Source organism: Pituophis catenifer, unplaced genomic scaffold, assembly GCF_029215685.1.
Source record: "Pituophis catenifer annectens isolate HBS135680 unplaced genomic scaffold, rPitCat1.0.hap2 SCAF_5, whole genome shotgun sequence".
Taxonomy (NCBI): domain Eukaryota; kingdom Metazoa; phylum Chordata; class Lepidosauria; order Squamata; family Colubridae; genus Pituophis; species Pituophis catenifer.
Genome location: NW_027256885.1, coordinates 43,019,282 through 43,042,175, shown reverse-complemented (window position 1 = coordinate 43,042,175; position 22,894 = coordinate 43,019,282). Strand labels below are relative to the sequence as shown.

The following is a 22,894-nucleotide window of genomic DNA, read 5'->3' as shown; positions in this document are numbered from 1 at the left end:
TTGTCTTTGCTTTTAAATTCAATTCTTCTATTTGATCCTTTAGTCTTGTATAGCTATCTTAACAACTCTTGTAATCAAAATTGTTCTATATATTTGCATCCTATTTATTTACATAGTTGGTGTTTTACCCTTGCCGATATTCAATACTTTTGGTTTTCAGTTAAACAAAATTCAATTCACAAACTTATTTCTTATTTTGATTTCTATTTTCTAGCCAAGTATAGAATCTATTCCACACTTTATAATAGTCCGAATCATCTCTTTCTTTAATCTCCATTGTCATTTTATCCATTTCTGCACATTTGAGGATCTTTTTAATTACTGTTTCTTCAGGTGGTGTATTAATCTGTTTCCACTGTTGTGCCAGGGTGATCCTGGCCGCCGTTAGTATGTGCAATATTATGTAATGCAAAATTTTCTCCATTTTCGTATCTATTATTCCTAAGAGAAACAACTCTGGTTTGAAATCAATCCTTTGGAGTATAATCTCTTCTAGCCACCTCTTAATTTTCTACCAAAATTTTTTAACATTGGGGCACATCCACCACATGTGGTAAGTATGTTCCTAATTTATAGCCGCATCTCCAACATTTGGGTGATAAGTTTGGGTACATTTTTGCCAATCTCGCTGGTGCTAAATGCCATCTATAAAACATTTTATAGATGTTTTCTTTATATGTTACTGCCATCATCAATTTATAATTTTTTCCCCACAATTTTTCCCATTTTTCCAATTCTATAGTGTGTCCGAAATTCCTAGCCCAACTTATCGTTTCTTTCACTGTTTCGTCTTCCATTTTATATCTTAATAGAAAGTTGTAAATATTTGTAATCATTTTTCTCCAATTCCAATTGTTCCTTGTTTATGCCATATTGTTCCTTATCTTTTTAAAATCTAGTTTTAATTTGTAAGTATGTCCACCATTCCAGATTTAATCCTTATTCTTTCAGATCTTGTACTGATTTTAATTGTCCTTTTAGGTCTAAAAGTTCTGAATATCTCACCATTTTGTTTAGATCTGTGGTATTTGGATGTATCATTGCTTCCATTGTTGATAACCAAATTGGGACTTTCCTGTAATGATTCTTTTTAATCTTTTCCCAGACTTTTAACAGAGCATCTCTTAACATGTGCCTTTGAAAATAAGTGTGTGATTTATTTTTCCCTTCCCAGAGGAAGCCATGCCAACCAAGTTGGAGGTCATGGCCTTCTATCATTAATATTCATTTATTTTTTAGTTGTATCCAATCTTTGAGCCATGTTAGAGATGCCGCCTGATAATAGAGTTCCCATTCTGGTAAGCCAAAGCCTCCTTTTTTCCTGCTATCTTTCTTTTTTTAATTGAAAAGTTTTATAAGAAATACAAACATTTTCTCCCCCCCACCCTTTCCCCCTCCCCTCCTTCCCCCCACCCCCCTCCCTAGACTTCCCAGAACAGGCACAGGGTATAGCATTCACAAACATAAAGCTAAAATATGCTAACAAATTATTGCATTCATATTCTCCCTAAATCTTTAACTCCTTATAACTCAAAAACTATAAACATAAACTACTCAAAAATATTTCATTGATAAGCTATATGAATCTTCTTGTTCGGATACTTTTTTTGTATATAGTCAATCCATCTTCTCCATTCTGATATGTATCTTTCATTTGAATGATCTTTAAGATATGATGAAATTTTTGCCATCTCTGCCAGATGCACAACTTTTAATGTCCATTCCTCAATGGTAGGTGGATCTTCCTTCTTCCAGTACTGTGCCACCAGTAACCTGGCAGCCGTTATTAAATTCAAAACCAACTTAGTCTCTATTACAGTACAATCCGTGACTATTCCCAACAAAAAAAAATGGTGTAAATTTAATTTTTTTTCTTAAAATATTTTGAATAATCCACCATATTTTTATCCAAAAAGCCTTAATTTTTTTTACATGTCCACCATATATGAAAATATGTAGCATCTTCACATTCACATCGCCAACACTTGGGTTGTAAATTTGGATACATGCAGGCTAGTTTTTTTGGGTCTAAATGCCATCTATAAAACATTTTGTAAAAGTTCTCTCTTAAGTTTTGAGCTTGTGTGAATCTTACATTTCTAACCCATATCTTTTCCCATGTATCCAACATTATTGGTTCACCTATGTTTTGTGCCCATTTTATCATACAATCCTTGACTAGCTCTGTTTCCGAATCTATTTCCACTAATACATTATACAACCTTTTTATATGCATTTGACCTTTATCTCTTATTTGCGTTATCAAATTCTCATCCTGCTGCAAAATACCAATTTTTTGATCCTCTCTCCATCTGGCCTGCAGCTGACCATACTGAAACCAAGTCTTAATAATTCCTTCTTCTCTTAATTGCTCCATAGATTTTAATTGTAATCTAACTCCTTCCTTATAAAGGAGTTCCTTATATGTAAACTTACCTTGCTTTTGCTCCAAATTTATATTCTCTATCGCGTGTCTGGGTACTGTCCATATTGGTAACTTATCCTTTAGTTTATATTTATACTTTTTCCAGACACGCAGTAGAACATTTCTTAATATGTGACTTTTAAAAGTCTTATCTACTTGTTGTGGCCCCGCCCTCTGAGCCTGTCCCATCGGAGGAAGAAAGCTCCGAGCATGAGGAAGAGGAGTCAGCCAGGCCTCCCTCTCCAGGCCCCTCCCCTCTGGCACTGTCTCAGGTGCCGGCCGAGGGAGAGGAGATTAGCAGGGAGACAGGTGGCTCGGATGAGAGCGGAGGAGAAACATCATTCCTGGATGCACGCCTCCGAAGGCGTGATAAACGATTGCAGCAGCTCAGGAGGCGTGCTAGGGATTAGAACTGAGTCACTGGACCACACCCCAGAGACTATATAATAGAGGGTGGTGGCCAGTGATCCCTGTGACGAACAAAACTAACCTTGGATAGTCACTAAAGCCTCGTTCGGAACTGCTGGGAGGAATATTTATTGTTGTTGGACGTTTGGAAGCTGAGCATTTATCTTTCTGTTTTTCTGTGGAAATAAAAGCACTTGGCAGACGGCCTGTATATCGCTGCCAAGTTGGAGATAAAGAGCTGGGTGTGTTTCAAGTGCTTCCTTAACCCTCGGCTGGCTGTGTTTGTGTGTGTGTGTGGACGGGGACAGATCACTACTTTCTTGTCATACAATAGATAAGCATGCCAGCCGTAGACCAGACCATATCCTTCAATATTCAGTATCTCTTCCTCCGTTAAATTTATCCAATCTGTAATTGCTGAGAGGGTAACAGCTTCATAATACAGTCTTAAATTGGGCATTTTAAGACCACCTCTTTCTCAGGTGTCTTGCATTATCTTTTGATTAACTCGTGGTTTCTTCCCTGCCCACACAAACTTGTTTATGCCCTTCTGCCATTCCTTCAAATTTTCATCTTTTTTAAGTATAGGTATCATTTGAAAAAGAAATAAAAATCTTGGTAAGATATTCATTTTTACAGCGGCTATCCTACCCAGCAAAGACAGTTGCAATTTCTTCCAATTTTCCATCTCTTTCTGTATTTTTTGCCATAACGGTTCATAATTATGTTGATATAATTTCGTATTTGCAGTCATAATATAAACCTTTCTAACTCTTCTTTCTGGCTTCTGTCCATGTTTTTAGCTATTATCTTTGTTTTAGCTGTATTTATTTTAAAACCAGATACTTGTCAATATGAGCAGATTATATCCATCAAGGCTGTAATCGATTGTACCGGTTGGGCTAAGGTAACCACCAGGTCATCCGCAAATGCTCGTAGCTTATATTCATGCCGTCTAATTCTAATTCCCTTAATTATATCAGTTCCACGTATTTTGTTTAATAAAATTTCCAGTGTCAAAATAAACAATAACGGAGACAAGGGACAGCCTTGCCTTGTTCCTTTTTCTATATTAAAATTATCTGTTAAACCACCATTGATTATTATTTGCGCTGTTTGTTTTTGATATATTGCCTTTATAGATTGTGTAAAATGTTCTCCAAATTGCATCCTTTCTATTAATTTTAATAAAAATTGCCAATTCAATCTATCAAAAGCTTTTATTATTATTATTTTTATTAATCAAATTTCTATACCGCCCTACTCCCGAAGGACTCAGGGCGGTGAACAGCCAAGATAAAATACAGATAATACAAATATTAAAAAATCCCTTAAAATTATTAAATATTTCAGCCGAAACACAGATTAAAACACCCAATTTGTAAAATCACGAATTAAAAAATTTAAAAATTTAAAAGATGGGAGTTAGGCCAGGCCAGCTTGCTGAAATAGAAAAGTTTTGAGAGCACGGCGAAACGTGCGCAGGTCCGGGATCTTCCGTATCTCTGGGGGGAGCTCGTTCCAGATGGTAGGTGCCCCCACAGAGAAGGCTCTCCCCCTGGGGGCCGCCAGTCGACACTGTTTGGCCGACGGCACCCTGAGGAGCCCCTCTCTATGGGAGCGTACTGGTCGGTGAGAGGCTATTGGTAGCAGAAGGCGGTCTCGTAGATACCCCGGTCCGATGCCATGGAGTGCTCTAAAGGTGGTAACCAAAACCTTGAAGCGCACTCGGAAGACCACCGGGAGCCAGTGCAGCTCGCGCAGTAGGGGGGTCACATTTTTCAGCGTCCAAAAAAACTAGTACTGCGGGGACCTGGTTGTTCCTTCCCAAATACTCTAATAAATTAACAATCTGCCTTACATTACTTTTCTTTATATATATATATATATATATATATATATATATATATATATATATATATATACTTTATTAGTTTTAAAATTATAAAAAACATCAAATCTCCATTAACGTCCAAGGTGTCGTGTATATACATATTTGCAAAATATATATCAGGTAAATTCAAAACTTCAGTTACTAAAGATAAGCATATCCTGACATCATGATCTTATCCTATTATTCAACCATTTGTACCACCTTTCCCATACTACATAATATTTTGAGTTCACATCATTATTAAGATCACTCGTTAATTTTGACATTTCTGCACATTCTAAGATTTTGTTTATTAGTATTTCCTCTGGAGGGATTATTTTATCTTTCCAATACTTCGCAAAAACTAGTCCGGCCGCTGTTGTAATATGAATTACGAGATGGATTTTATCTTTGGTGAGTCCATCTCTGATCATTCCCAATAGAAAAATTTCAGGGGATAAGTCTAATTCTTCTTCGACTATTTCTCGTAACCAATTTTGAATTCTAGACCAAAACCTTTTTGTCTCTGGGCAGGACCACCACATATGATAGAAGGTGCCAACCTCCTTTCCACATTTCCAGCAAGTTGCTGAAGCGCTAGGGAATACTTTCGCTAATCTAGCTGGCGCTAGGTACCATCTATGGAGCATCTTATAGTGATTTTCCCTATAGGTTGCTGATTTAGTCAATTTGTAATTCCTATTCCAGGCCTCCTCCCAATCATGAAAATTTAAATTGTATCCAATGTTTTTTTCCCAGATATTTAATTGGTTTCTAGCTATTCCCTCTGCCCAATCCTCGCCTAATAGGAGGTTATAAAATTTTGCTAACATTTTCTTTTCCGTCCCCAACATAATTTTATCCAAATTATTATACTTTGTTTCTATACCATATTGATCCCTATCCTTTTGATATCTTGAGTTTATCTGTACATAATTCCACCAATCTAAATTGAAGCCTTGGTCTCTCAATGTATCCCGAGATTTAAGGGTCCCATTATCATCCAATATATCCTTGTAGGTGCCGAACTTTAAATCTCTTCTGTTTGAGGATGCCAGGGCCTCCATAATAGAAAGCCAATTTGGTACTTTCACATAAAACCATTGCCTAACTTCCTCCCACGTTTGGATAAGAGTCTCCCTTACTTTATGTTTATGAAAATAAGATTTTTTTTTATTCTTGGAGTCCCACAGGTAAGCGTGCCAACCTTCTTGTAGATCATGGCCTTCTAACGTCAAAATTCTCCTATTTTGCAATGTGACCCACTCCTTAATCCATACTAATTTAGCCGCCTTTTGATATGCTTCCCAGTCAGGAAGTCCAAAGCCACCCATATTTCTTTTCCCTTGCAATGTCTTATATGAGATCCTCGCCTTCTTTCCCTCCCGTAAAAAATTCCTCACCTTTTTATTCAGATCCAAGAAAATTTTTTTATCAAGATTCACTGGTATGGTTTGGTATAGAAAAATAATTTTAGGGAGGATATTCATCTTAATTGGCTTCAAAAGCGGCCACGCTTACTGGAGGCAGTGGCCAGAGCAGCTCAGCTGATCTGTGGGCCCTGATTAAGGGGCCGAGCAGCCCTGAGGGGACCAGGGAAGGGAAGGGCTGCCTCCTGTGCTGGCCATGGCCACCCACTTCAATAGGGCTTATTTTTGGGGTAGGGAGGAGGATATTCATCTTAACCTTAAAAGGATAATTTTAGTCTTTTCCATCCAGCCCTGTGGAACGAACTGCCCCCGGAAATTCGTAGGATCTCCGACCTCTGGGTGTTTTGCTGCGTGCTGAAGACCCTGTTGTTCCGCCAGGCCGGACTATCAACATAATAGTTTTTAATTGGGGTATTTAAATTTTTTGGGGTTTTAAATCTGTGCCAATTTATTTATTTTAAATTTTATATTGCTGTTTTGTCTGTGTTTTTAAATAGGCTGTACACCGCCCTGAGTCCTTCAGGAGAAGGGCGGTATAGAAATATTATTATTATTATTATTATTATTATTATTATTATTATTATTATTATTATTATTATTATCTAAATCTTGATATATTTTTTGTAATAATGGGATATAATTGTCGTCCTTTAAAGATGAATATCTCGAAGTGATCCATATTCCTAAATACTTTATTTTCTTCACTACCTGGAGACCTAAAGATTCTTCCAGCTCTTTCTTATTTGCATCTGTTATGTTTCTCACTATTATTTTGGTTTTTGTTTTATTAAGTTTGAAGCCAGCTACTTCTCCATACTTCTGTATTTCTTGAAGTAATTTAGGGCCGGTTTGCAAGGGGTCTTCCGTTATTAAAGCCACATCGTCTGCGAAGGCTTGGGTTTTAAATATTTCTTTCCTGATTTGCAGTCCTTTAATTTCTTTATTAGCTCTGATCTTCCTGAGTAAAACTTCTAACGCCATAATGAAAAGTAATGGGGATAGGGGGCATCCCTGTCTAACTCCCTTTTGAATCTGGAATGTTCGCGTCCTGTCCCTGTTTATTAGTATGTTCGCCCTCTGTTTATGATAAATATTTTCAATCATTTTCCTGAAGTTTGTCCCGAATCCCATTAAATTGATTTGGTTAACCATGAAGCTCCAGTTCAGATTATCGAACGCCTTTTGGGCGTCCAAAAACACTAGCGCCAGCTGCTTTTCCGGGTGCTGCTTGTAATACTCTATCACATTTATTACAGTTCTCAGATTATCTCTCATTTGTCTCCCTGGAAGGAAACCATTCTGATCGTTATGTATACAACCATTTAGAATTTTTTTTACTCTCTCCGCTATTATACTTGTAAATAATTTATAATCTGAGTTTAGTAAGGAAATGGGTCTATAATTTGCTATTTGTTTCGGATCGGCACCTTCTTTCAATATGAGTGTAAGATATGCTTCCCTCCATGTGTCCGGGATTCTCGTGCCAACTAAAACCTCATTAAATATTTCTAATAGTTCTAATTGTAGTTCTTCATCAAATTTTATATATATTTCCCCTGGGAGTCCGTCTGGGCCTGGTGTTTTATTCTTTTTAATTTTGGTGAGGGCCATTTTAAGTTCGTCTATTGTGATTTTGTTGTTCTCTTCAGATCGTATAAATCTTTCGCCTTTTTACATTACTTTTCATTTGTCTTCCATTTATAAAACCAGTTTGATCATGATGAATCATTTTTCTGCATAACTGTCATTAATCTGTTTGCTAAAATTTTAGCAAAAATCTTAGTCTGTATTTAAAAGTGAAATCGGCCTATAGTTTTTAGGATCTGTATAGTCTTGCCCATCTTTTGGGATCAGCGAAATAAATGCTGTCCTCCAAGTTGGAGGTACCTCTCCTCCCTGTTGTATATTATTGAATAATTCCTTCAGTGGTTCCACCATTTCCTCCTGTAAACTTTTATAATAAATAGCTGTCAAACCATCTGTTCCAGGAGCTTTACCCACTTTCAACTGCTTAATTGCAAACATAATTTCCTCGGAAGTTATCAATTGATTTAAGCTATCCCTCTGCTCTTTTGAAGTTATACAAATATTCTCTTTCTGCAGATATCTATCTATATCTATATCTTGAATTTTATCACCAGTATACAGCCTTGAATAAAACACTAAAAAAGCTTTTTTAATCAATTCTTGCTCATAAACCTCCTTACCCTTATATCTTATTTTCTCTATTGTCCTTGCTTTCTGCTTTTTCCTTAACCAATATGCCAACCACCTGCCTGGTTTATTGACGTTAAAAAAAGTATTATGTTTTGCATATTGTAAGTTGGTTGCCACTTGATATGCTATTAACATATTAAACTGACCCTTCAATAAATTGATTGCCTCTTTAATTTTCTTATCTGTTGGGTTGGCTATTAAAGCCCGTTCCTGTTTATTAATCTCCTCTTCTAATTATTTTCTTTTTGCCCCCTGTTTCTTTCTATATTTATTATTCAAATATATCAAAATTCCTCGCATGTAGGCTTTACTTGCATCCCATACCATTTCCATAGATGTACCCTTTTGCATATTCATAGCAAAAAAATCTTTCATAAATTTTTTACACTCTTTTACATTTTCTTCGTATCTAAACAAATTATCATTTAACCTCCAGGACCTCCTAGGCCCTTTCCCATACTCCAATTCCATCCAGACTGGACTATGGTCTGTCAGTGTTCTTGAACAGATCTTCATGTTCTTCACCCTAGATAATAAATCATTAGTAATTAATATAAAATCAATCCTTGAAAAAGATTGATGTCTATCCGAGAAAAAAGTAAAGTCTTTTTCTTCTGGGTTTCTTTCACGCCAAATATCCCTCAACTCCCAGTCGTCCATCATCTCCCAGAACGGTTTGGGCAATTTTGCTCTTGTTAAAACATTTTGTTTAGGTCCCTTCTTATCTTTTTTTACATCCAAAACACCATTCCAATCCCCCAATAGGATACAAGTTTTATATCTCCATTGTGTCAACTTTGAGTGTAGTAAGTTACAAAATTTTTCTTGTTGTTGGTTCGGGGCATATACTCCAATTACAAGTGTTTTTTCTCCTTTTATTAAAAGTTCAATCGCTAAAAATCTTCCTTGATCATCCGCTTCAACTAATTTTGCAATTAAGTCTCTTTTCACATATATAACTATACCATTTTTCTTCTCTGATGCTGCTGCAACATAATGTGTACCTAATCTTGCATTTGTCAAATATTTTTGATCTTGTATCCTAATATGAGTCTCTTGTAAACAAATTACTTCATTCTTAAATTGTTTAAGATAGTGAAATATTTTCCTTCTCTTCTGTGGAGAATTCAAACCATTGACATTCCAGGTCAAAAATCTAGTTCCCATCTCAGGGCCTCTGAAGCGTCTGGAGCAATTTCTAATGGTCTTGCCTCATTTGACCTTTAGGTCTTGCTCCTCCCACAGCTTCTGTTTTGGTAGTTTCTTGGGTTGCTATCTGCTGTTGTTGTTGTTGCTGCTGCTGCTGTCTTAATTCTTCCTTACGCTTAGCTGTTGCTGCTCTGGTCTGTCTTTGATCCTTCGGTTCTGCAAATATATCAATTAACTCCACATCTTGAACAGCCATCTGAATTTGTAGTGGTTCTTCTTGACCAGTCAAAGCTCCCCCCTGAACCACTGTCAGTAGCTCTTCTCTCTTTCCTTCCAGTACTTCCTTCTTTCTTTTTCCTTCTGATGATTTGGGTGTCCCAGCCTTTAATACATTGATGTAAAAATCTCTTGCTTTCCATATTGTATTAAGCCAATATCTCTCTCCCGAATAAGTCACGACAAGACCGGCTGGGACCTCCCATCTGTACTGTAATTGACGTTTTTTCAGCTCATCCACCAGAAAAGCATACTCCCTTCTAGCTCTCAACATCTTGGGGGGGATTTCTTTCATTGTCATCACCTCCTGGCCTTCAACCTGAAGCTTATTTTTAAAAGTAGCCTGTAAAATTCCATTGCGTACTCTCCTTGTAGTAAAATATATTACAATGTCTCTTGGTAAGTGTTTCTGTCTGGCCACCCAAGAGTTAACACGATATGCCTTGTCAATCTGCCAGCCTAGCTCAGTTTTCGTCTCCCCCAGCAACTGTGCCAATGCCTCTGACATCATTTCTTTCAAGTTCTCTTGTTTATTCTCCTTCACCCCTCTGAATCTTAAAGCAAATTCCATATCTCTATATTGTAACATCGTTACATCATCTTCAGCTCTCTCAAGTCTGTTGTGAGTCTCTCCCAGTTTATTGTCCAAAATTTCCGTAGATTGCTTAATTTCTTCAACTTTATCATCCACCATTTCAATATCACCTGCCAAACATTTAAATGCCAATAGTATATCATCTCTGATTTGCTGATTCCGAATTAAAATCTCATCTGAAACAGCCTGTATTTTTTCATTAGTTTCATTAATTTTTTCCTTAGTTTCATTAATTTTTTCATTAATCACAGTAGCAATTTTATTTTGTGTGGCTTGTAGAGCTTCTTGTATCATCTCAAACGTTAAAATCTGTGGGTCTGTTAGGGGGGCAGAGGCTTGCAATCTAGGGGTATGAGCTGGGGAGCTTCCAGCGCTCCCAGTTCCTTTAATAGGAACGGTCTTTACAGATTTTGAGGCCATTTTCAGTTTAAATTGATCGTTGTATTTTATTCAGAAGCCAAAAAGAAAAGTTCATCAAAGTCAAAGAATTTTCCCAGTCATAAATTAGCGTTTAAAATCCTCCTTCTCTCAACACAACTGTTCTTTCCAGGCAAGAGGCTACCAAGGAAACGAAACTTTCTGTAACTTTCCCTTTCTCCGCCCTTCCCTTTCAAGCTTCAGTCGCCATTTTGTTGCAAATTGCTAACTTGTTACTTCCGAAGGAGGCTATAAACTTTGGAGTTAAGTGTAAATACTTGCAGTCTGACTTCTCCTGGCTTGTTCTGCCTGCAGCAGTTAAAGATGTTAAGAATCCCCTCATTTGTTGTCAGCAGAATTGGACGCGGCTCCTAGCCCCGCTAATCAGTGGAGTCCCAGGTCCGGAGCAGATTGACAGGCTTCTAGGGAGCTCTCACCCTTCGCGCCCCCAGATTTCTCCTAGGGCGCTTGGGGGGCTCTACCTCCGCCTGTCGGCTCTTCACTCTCCCCTTTGCCCGGGGAGAGGGTTTCCAAGCCCCAGACAGCTGTTTTTCGGCTGTTCTGGGGCTTTTACGGTGCCAGGGATCGGGCGCCCACAAAGGAGCGTCAGCGAAGCCGCGGAGCCAACCGGAAGTCCCCTGCTATCTTGTAATCATTTGAATTTGATACGCGTTTTTTTCTGTGACCATATGAATTTCGATGTCATTTTATTTAATTGTTCGGAAAATTTTTTTCCTAATTTTATTGGCACCGCTTGAAAAAGATAAAGTAACTTGGGTAATATGTTCATTTTAATTGTCGAAATTCTGCCAATTAATGATATTGGTAATTTGGTCCAATTGTCCAGGTCTTTTTGTATTTGTAGTAGGAGTGTATCATAATTATCTCTCTTTATCGTGGTGCACTTTTCCAATAGCCATATTCCTAAATATTTAATTTTCTCTGCTCTCGAAATTCCCAGCTTCTCCTCTAGTTCTTCATTCTGTCTGTTGGTTAGATTCTTGGCCAATGTTTTAGTTTTGTCTTTATTCATTTTAAACCCTGCTACTTTGCCAAATTGGTTTATATCTTGCAATAAAATTGGTCCAGATTCCTCTATAATGAATGCCAAATTGTCTGTGAATGCTTGGGCCTTATATTCTTGTGATTTAATTTTTAATCCCTTTATTTCAGAATTATCTCTAATTTGTGACATTAATGTCTCCACAGATAGAATGAATAACAGAGGAGATGGGGGTATCCCTGTTTTACTCCTTTGGCTATCTTAAAGCTTTCTGTTTGTTCCCCATTTATTATTATTTTGGCCCTCTGTGTAGTATATATGGCTCTAATCATTTCTGTGAATTTTTCTCCGAAATTCATTTTTATTAATTGATTTATCATAAAGTCCCAATTTAAGTTATCAAAAGCTTTTTGTGCATCCAGAAATATCACAGCTACCTGTTTTTCATGGTGACCTTCATAAAATTCTAGAACATTGATGATAATTCGTATGTTATTTTTTATATGTCTGTTGGGTAAGAATCCGTTTTGATCCAAATGTATAATTTCATTTAGTATAATTTTGATTCTATCTGCTATTATAGCTATAAATATCTTATAGTCAGCATTCAGCAACGAGATTGGCCTATAATTCTGAATCTTCTGCTTTTCATTATTGTTTTTGGGGATGAGTGTCATTAATGCTTCCGTTCAGATTCTGGTATCTTGGCCTTTTCTAATATATTATTATACGTTCATTATACGTTTCTAATAACAATTTTTCTTTTTTTTTCTTTTTTTAAATAATATTTATTGAAATTCCAACATTTAAAAACACAATACAAAAATACAACGCAAAAAGAAAAAAATGAAAAAACATAGAAAAACAACATAACAAAATTTTTCCACTAATCAGCATCAGTATCTCTATCATAACGTACATATTTACAAAATTTCTAACTCTATATATTGCTATCTTAAATTACATCCTTATTTATATTTACAATTATTTCTATTCATAAATCAATTTCATATCCTATATTTCTTCAACAATTTTACCTTTTCCATATTATATTTAGCAAGTTATCTCTTATTTTTTCTGTCTCCTCTCAAGCCAGAAATACCATCTGTTCCAAATTTGATAGTACTCGGTTTCCTCCCTCTCCTTCATTTCCATGGACAATCTGTCCATTTCTGCACAATCATAGATTTATTTAAATTATAATTTGGTCTGGAGGAATATCTGGTTGTTTCCAGTTCTGTGCTAGGACAATTCTACTTACAGTTAATATGTGTATTATTATATACTGTAATTTTTTTCTCCATTTTCCCTTCAAGAATGCACAAGAGAAAAAGTTCCGGCTTCATCTCTATTTTCTGTTCTGTTACCCCTCCAGCCACTTTCTTACACCAGTATTTTCAGATTTTAGGGCCGGTCCACCACATGTGGTAGAATGTTCCTTGTTTATGACCGCACCTCCAGCATTCCGGGGACCTGTTCAAGAACATCTTGGCCAATCTCGCTGGTGGCAGATGCCATCGATAAAACATTTTGTAGAGGTTCTCCTTGTAAGCAGCTGACATCGTTAGCTTGTAGTTTCTCTCCCACAATCTATCCCATTGCTCAAATTGAATATTATGACCAAAATTTCTCACCCAACTAATCATTGTCTCTTTCACAGTTTATTCTTCCATTTTGAATTTTAACAAAAAGTTGTACATTTTTGTAATCATTTTCCCCCTGTTCCTAATAACATCAAGTTCCAATTGTTCTGTATATATACCATATTGTTCCCGGTCTTTTTTGTATTTTGTTCTAATTTGCAGGTATGGCCGCCAATCAATTTTTATCCCCTGATTTCTTAAGTCCTGCTCTGATTTTAAGTTTCCAAATTCATCTAAAAGTTCCGAGTATCTCACTATTTTGTTTATGTTCAACACATTGGGATAGATTATGGCTTCCATTGTTGAAATCCAAACTGGAACTTTCGTATAGTGATTTTTCCTTATATTGTCCCAAAGATTTAACAAAGCATTTCGCACTAGATGTCTCTGGAAGTATGTGTGGGTCTTGTTTTTTCCTTCCCATAAAAATGTGTGCCATCCCAATTGGAGATCGTGGCCTTCCAATGTTAATACTCTCGTTTCTTAGTTGAACCCAATCTTTTAGCCACGTTATTGCCGCTAGTTGATAATATACTTCCCAATCGGGTAGGCTGAAGCCTCCTTTGATTCTGGAGTCCTGAAGAAGTTTGCATTTTATTTGGGCTTTTTTCCCCAACCAAATAAATTTACCTATTATTCTATTCAATTGATTGAAAAATACTTTCCCTAATCTTATTGGGATTGTTTGAAATAAATAGAACAGAACAGAACTTTATTACGGTCATCGACCAGCAATAGACATACAATGAATTAAAATTAATTCTGACATTAATCGTGAATAACATCTCTGTTATAAAAATACATGATCTCAAACCTAATTTACATGCGTGTAAGTATGTGGGTAAATGTATTGTTATAGATCTCAAAAAATTGGCACCAGTTGATATTATAATTCGGTAACCAATTTTTTTCTTGTGGACATTGCAACGACACAGAATTTTGCCACTGCACGCGTGGTAGCCGGATTAGAGTCTTGGAGGAGAAAGCCTACATAAAAGTCATCTGTCCTCCCTGGCAATCTCTTTAGTATGGGGAGAATGTATATTGACCTACATACTCTGTATAACTCACAGTACAATAAAACGTGAGATATCTTCGACTTCTCCCTTTCCACATATGCATACCCGTTCTGCTATTGGTGTTCTCTTGTACCTACCCTGGAGAAGTGCTGAGGGAAGAATATTAAATCTGGCTCTGAAGAAAGCTATTCTTTGTTTTGGGAAGATCAGATCATTTAGATATCCTGCTGATTCCTACACCCTGCTTGATTCTGTCCCTACTGTGGCAAGGCAACCTATTTAGTTCTTCTTGGAACTCCATGTCCTTCATTCTATCAATTACCACTTGCTTTGTTTTGTCAAAGCCGAGGGACATTAAGAATACCGATGAGAGCCCATAAGAGCCCAGCTTGTGATCTATCGCCTGTTTCCAGGGGGAGGGGAAGTTGTCAGTCAGCACTAGCGGGGACAGTCCCTCTGGAAAGTAATGAATTTTCAGCCAATAAATGATCATCATCTTCCAGGCTCTTACCTGAATTTGAGGCATACCTGTCTCAATTCTTAACTGGGCATTTGTAGTTCCTTTGGTTTCAGCTAAGATGGCTCGCAGGAATTTGGTTTGTATAGTTTCTAGCAAGTTTTTCTTTGCAAGGATTCCTGTTTGTGCCCCATAAAGAATTTGCGCCAACGTTTTGGCCTCAAAAAGTTTTAAGACAGCAGGTACTAACTGACCTCTGCCTGTATAAAAGAAGTGTTTAATTGCATTCAAGGACCTATTGGCTGCTTGCAATGTTTTCTCCAGGTGTGCCTTCCATGTCCCTTGCGAGTGGAAGACCACCCCAAGATATCTAAATGTCCTAACCTGTTCCAATCTGCGTCCTTCAATTTTCCAAGAGTATTGTCTGGGTCTTTTAGCAAAAACTAAAATTTTTGACTTATCAAACTTAAGGGCCAACTTGTTCTGTCTACAGAAGCCAAGTGTTGCCCTAATTGCTCTCTTCAGTCCTATGGGCGTTTGAGAAATAATAGCAGCATCGTCGGCATAAAGGAGAATCGGGATTTTGCGTTGTGCTATGTTAGGAGGATGTAGGTCAGGGTTCTGTAAGAGATCAATCGGGGTTAATATAGAAGTTAAAAAGGGAGGGGGACAGGATGCAGCCTTGCCGTACCCCTTTTTGAACCCTTACTGGGCCAGTTAAAGTCCCTTGAGGATTACACCTCACTTTCAAGGTGGAACTGGCATACAATTTTTGTATGAGGAAAAGGAGACGTTTATCGATTGTAGTGGATTCTAATTTCTCCCATAGGGTGTTCCTGGATATTGAATCAAAGGCTTGCTTAAAATCTAGGAAGGCCACGTAGAGAGAGGATTTTTTTTTGTGCATATATTTTTGCACCAGATGGTGAAGTATCAGGATATGATCTACCATAGATCTTCCTTCTCTAAAACCGGCTTGTTCATCCTTGATTATCCCTCCTGAAATTAGCCAATCCTGGAGTTTATAGTTTAGGTGTTTAGCATACATTTTGGTAGTATATTTATTTTTATTACGGCAATTCTACCGACTAAAGATATCTGTAATTTTGCCCAAATGTCTAAATCTTTTTGTATTTGTTGTACCAATTTATCATAATTATCCTCTTTTAATGTAGAACATTTTGCCATTAGCCAAATTCCCAGATATTTTACCTTTTTAACAATTTGAATCCTCAATTTCTCTTCCGATTCCTCGTCTTGCCTTTTGGTACAATTCTTGGTTAATATCTTAGTTTTTTCCTTGTTTATTTTAAATCCAGCTACTTTACCAAATTCTTCCACTTCATGAATCAAGATGGTTCCCATCTCCAAAGGATCTTCTATAATAAAAACCAGATCATCTGCGAAAACTTGAAGTTTATATTCCTCCTGTTTAATTTTCAACCCTTTTACCATTTGGTTTTGTCTAATTTGTATTAATAATATTTCCAGTGACAGTATAAATAAGAGGGGTGACAAGGGGAATCCCTGACTTACCCCCTTAGTTATACTAATCCTCTCCGTTGTTTCCCCATTTATTATTACCGTATTTTCCGGCATATAAAACGACTTTTTAACACATGAAAATCTTCTCAAAAGTCGGGGGTCGTCTTATAAACCGGTATACGGCATGCTGAAACTTACTTCCGAGCAGGACTGGAGAAGCTGTCCTTCTCCAGCTTCAGGGACAGGCGCCCTCTAGCTGAGCCACCGTGTTCTGCATCCTGGCCAGCCGCTCCTGGAGCATCCCCCTCTCCCCGCTCTCAGTGGTTTTCTCATGCCGGCAGTATCACATTGCGTACTACCGCTCGGATCGTCTTGGAGACAGGGAGGGCTGGGCAGGCAGGGAGAGCTGACCCACCCAATCCAAGCAGGCTTTGTATGCAGTGTGCACAGAAAATACATCACTTGCCGTGATTGGCTGGTTATTGTATACTGGGTTGGATTTGCGATTCTGAGGGAAGGCGGGGGATGCAGGAGCATCTGCACTTCAGCCAATTCTAATGTTGGAACGGCAGATCTCTAATGAAGTTTGGTGTGCATCTTATCTGTGGTGAAAAAACAGAGTCTATCTGGTGAGCAGATACAGTTGCAAGAAAAAGTATGTGAACCCCTTGGGATTATGTGGAGTTTTGCATGAATTGGTCATAAAATATGCTCTGAACTTCATCTAAGTCACAACAATAGAAACATACTTTTTCCTCCCTGCACTGTGAATGTTTACATGTTATGTTCCATTAAACCATGGCAACATCTAATGTTTGTGTAGTATTATTTTAAGCAGACTGTGTTTTTCTATTGTTGTGACTTAGATGAAGTTCGGAGCACATTTTATGACTAATTCATGCAAAACTCCATGTAATCCCAAGGGGTTCACATACTTTTTCTTGCAACTGTACATGTGGCGAATACAGTACAGCACCAGTATCTGTACATACAGTACAGCACCAGTACATACAGTACAGTATACAAATGGCTAACAGTCAAGACCCCATCATGGCTCCACCAGCAAGAAGAAAGAAATATGAAGCCAGTTTCAAACTTAAAAGTTGTAAACTTTGCCATGGAACATAATAACTGCTGCTGCAAGACAATATGGAGTAACAGAAAAGATGGTTCGGGACTGGAAAGCATTCAGAAAAGGAGGAAACATGCATGCTCCACAGTTGGATGTTTTGTGCAAGTTTGTCATAAAAGCCTGGAATGATATTGATGCAGAAACAGTAATCAAGTCTTTCAAGAAGTGTGGCATATCAAATTCATTAGATGGTATGGAGGACGACTACTTGTGGCAAGATGAAGAGGAAGCTGAAGCTGAGACCACACCATCTGATACGGAATTAGATCCATACGATGACTGCCTTACAAATGTATCACAAGATGTCATTGATGTACTTACGATATCAGATGACGAACAGGAGGATTTTGAAGGCTTTTAAAGGGAAACTGTCACGCCAGCAAAACCTGTAAAAATAGCTTGCAGTTAATGATGGGCATTGCTGACTCGCCAGGGACTTGCCCGGCACTTGCTCTCTCTTTATTTTTTGTTATCTTCCTCCTATCATCATCAGTTCCAGTTTGGTTGATAGCTTAGAAAACAAACAGCATGGCAGCTCCCATGGGTTTATTGTCTTATCCTTCCTTTCAGCTTTAGAGTGAATTAGGAAAAGTTTAATCCAATTGCACTGTTTTATGTTTACATGTTTGATGACAATCAGCCTTATGTTTATAAGTGACAGTTTTCCTGCTAAGTACCTGCATGTCATAAGCATTTGAATTAAAATTGCCATATTGAAATCAAATCTGATGTTTTTTAATTTTTATTTGGTGTGCGTTGGAAGAGGGGTAGTCTTATACGGCGAGTATAGCCCAAACCCTATATTTTAACAGGAAAGTAGGGGGTCGTCTTATAAGCCCAGTCGTCTTATACGCCGGAAAATACGGTATTTTAGCCAATTGTTTCGAATAAATTGTTTTAATCATATTTGTAAATTTCTCACCAAAATTCATAATTTCCAATTGATTAATAAGAAAGTTCCAGTTTAGATTGTCAACTGCTTTTTGAGCATCCACAAACATTAATGCCAGCTGCTTATCCGGGTGGGCCTCATAGTATTCTAATGAATTCATTGTATTGTTCCTTATATGTCTGTTTGGAAAAAATCCATTCTGGTCCGAATCAATAATTTCATTTAATATTTTTTTTGTTCTTTCAGCAATTATAGTTACGAATATTTTGTAGTCCACATTAAGTAGCAAGATTGGCCTATAGTTCTCCCTTGCACTGCTTAGAGAGTCCATTGAGTGGGAGGTTCCTCATCCGATTGGCCTCTACTGAGTAAGAAATTAGACTAAACATGCCTCCTCTTCCTGCTTAGCCCAGTTCCTTACTCAGTCCGAGCCTCAATCACTTGTTTTTTCCTGGAGCTCCAGTTTTTGGACTCTCTAAGACCAGATAATTTCTTTGTTACTGTTGGAATTCGCATTTCTTCTGCAAGGAGCAAGCGAGGGGAGAAATTGCAAGCACCGATCAGCTGTAGAGTGCTAGCTTCGGCTCAAAGCGCTTCTCCAAACCCAGCGGTGTGATCATGAGTTAACGGCGCGTAAGGGGCTGTTTCGTCGGCCCCGCGCCATTATTAATGTTACTGCTGTGGGTTATGGCTAAATTCTGAGGCTGGGGGCCCTTTTTGTTTTTGTATTGTTTTTTCTCTGGTGTTGCTACGGAAGGAGCGCGCGTGGGAGGCTGTGTTGCCCAGCCTTGCGCTAAGGGAATGGAGAGTAGCCTCGTGGTGCCTTGGCTCAGCTCTTCCCTGTATTGCCTCAAACTAAGCTTAAATGGTCGTTTGCATTAATTCTGGAGTGCTTCTGGGGCTGTTCCGTCAGGCCTGGGGCATTCTTCCTTTTTAAATTGTACTAATTGCGCTTGTTTACTCTGGGTCCTTGGATTTTCACTGCAAGGCTTGGCGCCATTTTCAGAGTAGGACTGTCTCGTCAGTCCTTCATCAGAGCCGCCAATTTGTTCCCGCCTTCAGTGCTGAGTCATTGGGCGCCATTTTGTTTTCAACTGGGCCCTTCTGCATTTTATTCTTATATGCTTGTCTGCTTTCTTATTGCCTTATTGCATATTTATCCCTGCTTTTACTAATTGCCCTGATATTCCCTGTTTATTTCAGGTCCCTTGGGGGCAGAGATACAGTGACTCTTCTGATTGTTTGTTCATTCTCACTGATATCTAATCATGGCAGAACGCACCCATTCTACTAGAAATTCTAAAGCTTCTTCTCACCATAAGGGAGGATCCAGATCCAGCTCTCCCTCTCCCTCTTCTGTTTCTCTTTCTGCTGCTGCAGAGAAGGATGCCCAGAGAAGGCACATGGCCCTCAATGAGCAGTTTGATAAAGCAAAAAAGCAGGCTGAAGCCATTGTGCATTCCCCCCCCCCTTCTGTCTTGCCTGTTCCACTTGATCTCATTCCAGAAGAGTCTCAGGATCCGCCTACTATTCAGGACTCCTTGGTCTCCAAACATCGATTCCTCTGCTCAGGGTGACCAGTCTATGGTGAGAGAGGTTTTTACGCAGGGAACTGAGGTTTTCCTCGCCTGCTGTCACTCAACCCTCTGCCACATTCACTCCTACATCGGCGGGGCTCCGCCCTCCAGAAGGTCAACTCTTCTCTATTCCACCAGAGATGTGTGACATGATAGCCCAGTCGGTGGCTAGAGGCATTGAATCCGTCTTCTCACAAAGAGGTATTTTGGCTCCTTCTTCTGTGCCAGCTCCATCCAGGCCTCCCTCAGGATCTCCTCCGCTCTTGACCCAGGAGGCTCCTGCTCCTTCCCGGTCTCCTTCTCATTCGCATCACAGTGACCAGTCCTTTATGGGTGATGATGAGAATCTTGACTTCTGTCTTTCTGATGATGAGGAGGATCCCTCTTCCAGCAGTTCTCCTTCCACAGGACTCTTCCGTCACGAGATGTTCAAGACTCTGCTGCACAAAGCCAAGGTCACAGCGAATATGGGTCTGATTCAACCTCCACCAATTCCTGCTGCGGGGTCCTCCGATTCCAACGCTAGTCTTTTTACTGAACGTGTCGCCCAACACGACACAGTTCCTTCTCCTAAACTTTTTGTGGACACTGTTCAGCGTCAATGGTCGCAGCCGGGCTCCATTTCCAACCCTAGTGGTTTGGATAAGAAGTTGTACTCTGTTGAGCAGGAGTTCGAAGTGCTTTTGAAACTTCCTGTCATTGATCCTCCCATGGCCAGCCTGACTTCTCCCAGCATCCTTCCTTCTGATGCGGCTGAAGGTCTTCACACGGAGGACAAAAGGGCCGAAATGTCCACACGCAAGACTCATCTGGCCTCTGCATGGGCCATCAAATCGGCTACGGCGGCTTCCTTTTTCACCAGGACCCCTCTCATCTGGCTTAAACAGATGCAAGCCAGAGCATCCACAGAGGATACCCGTTTACAGTAGGATATTAGCTAGATAATTGCCGCCACTGAATATATGGCGGATGCGACTCTCAATTCGGCCAAGTTTGCCTCCCGCGCCATGGCTTCCAACATCGCTTCATGTTGCCTCCTTTGGCTCCGTCATTGGCAAGCGGACATGAAGACCAAGTGGCGTTTGGCGTCCGCCCCCTTCAAGGGGGGGGCTCTTTTTGGTGAGGCATTAGATCCCGTGTTGGTGGAGGGTCGGGACAAGAAGAAAGTCCTTCCTCTTTCGTCCAGGCGATACGACAGAAGGTCTTCCTTTCTGTATCGCAGGCAGTCCTTTCGTCCCACTGAACAAGGGTTTCCAATCCCACAACGTGCGGGTCAATTCGGCCAGTCCTCCGACAGGATCCAGGACCATCAACCCTACAGGGATCGTGGCTGTCAATCCCAGGGCAGACGCCCCCTCAGAGGATCAGGGTTTCGACCCTATCGTAGAAAATAACATTGCATCTCCTTTACATCCCATTGGTGGTCGGCTCGCGCACTTCGCAGTTATCTGGCGCTCCATGACCACAGACGCATGGGCCATTCAGACGGTGTCCATTGGAGTCACCCTGGAATTTGTTTCTTCCCCCCCACGCAGATTTATTCAATGCTCTATTCCCACGGACCCTTCCAAGTGGGCCTCGATGGAAGCTGAGATTCTGCATCTTCTCTCCATTCAGGCCATTGAACCGGTCCCCACAGAACACCAGGGCTCTGGGTTCTACTCCATTTTGTTTCTTGTTCCAAAAAAGTCGGGGGGTTATAGGGCCATTTTGGATCTGAAGCGCCTGAACATTCACATTCGTTATAGGCACTTTAAGATGCATTCCCTCCATTCCATACTGAGTGGCATTAGATTGGGGGACTTTTTGTCATCTATTGACCTCAGGGAGGCCTATTTACATGTTCCCGTTAGGCTCTCCCACAGGAGGTTTCTTAGGTTTTGTTACGGGCACGCACATTATCAATATAGGGCCATGCCCTTTGGCCTTTCCTCAGCCCCCCGTATTTTTACTAAGCTTTTAGACGTAGTGGCGGCCCATTTGCGTTCCTTCCCTATCAGACTGTAGTGCTATTTGGACGATATTCTTATTCAATCTCCCTCGTTTCAACAGGCCCAGGAGGATGTTCGACTCACCATCGAAGCTCTTCAACAACATGGTTTCACTGTGAACTGGGAGAAAAGCCAGCTAAGTCCTTCCACAGACTTAGTTCACCTGGGAGCCCGCATCGATACATCGTTGGGTCAGGTATTTCTGTCGCAGGAGAGGCATCACAACATCAGATCCACGATCAGGCAGGTCAGAGCACTTCGCAGGGTTCCACTTCTCCGGCTCTCCCAGTTGCTGGGACAGATGATTTCGTGCCTGTCAATCGTTCCCTGGGCAAGATTGCACTCGAGACCTCTTCAATGGCTCCTTCTTCCAAGCCAGAGGGCAGGCAACAGCAACTCTTCCATTCGTGTCAGAATTCCTCCCAAGGTCCTCAAGTCGTTGCTCTGGTGGACTTCTCCCGCCCTGGAGAAAGGATCCCCTCTGCTCAAACCTCACCGCCTGGTGATCACCACGGATGCCAGTCTGGTGGGTTGGGGGGCCCACTTCAACTCCCAATTCGTTCAGGGTCGTTGGACTGCCAACGATCTCCGCAACGACATCAATTGGCTGGAGTTGCGAGCTGCCCATCTAGCTCTCTGTCACTTTCAGAGCCACCTGTCAGGTCATCATGTTCTTCTTCGGACGGACAATGTCACGGCAAAAGCCCACATGAATCGCCAGGGCGGCACCCGTTCCAGGCTACTCATGGACGAAGCCGCCCAGTTGGGTCTTTGGGCAGAGAGGCACCTGCTCTCCTTGCAAGCGGAGCACATAGCGGGAATCCACAACACTCGCGCGGACTGGCTCAGCCGCACCGTCATCGACCCGGCGGAATGGCAGCTGCATCCCTCTCTATTTCATCAGA

The 22,894-nt window shown here is 39.9% G+C and overlaps 1 protein-coding gene across 3 annotated transcripts in view; it reads left to right on the top strand.

Annotated features, from left to right (window-relative positions):
- WAC (WW domain containing adaptor with coiled-coil) overlaps positions 1-22,894 on the top strand; it is a 138,324-nt gene that overhangs the window by 76,178 nt on the left and 39,252 nt on the right. The gene's annotated exons all lie outside the window — the stretch shown is intronic.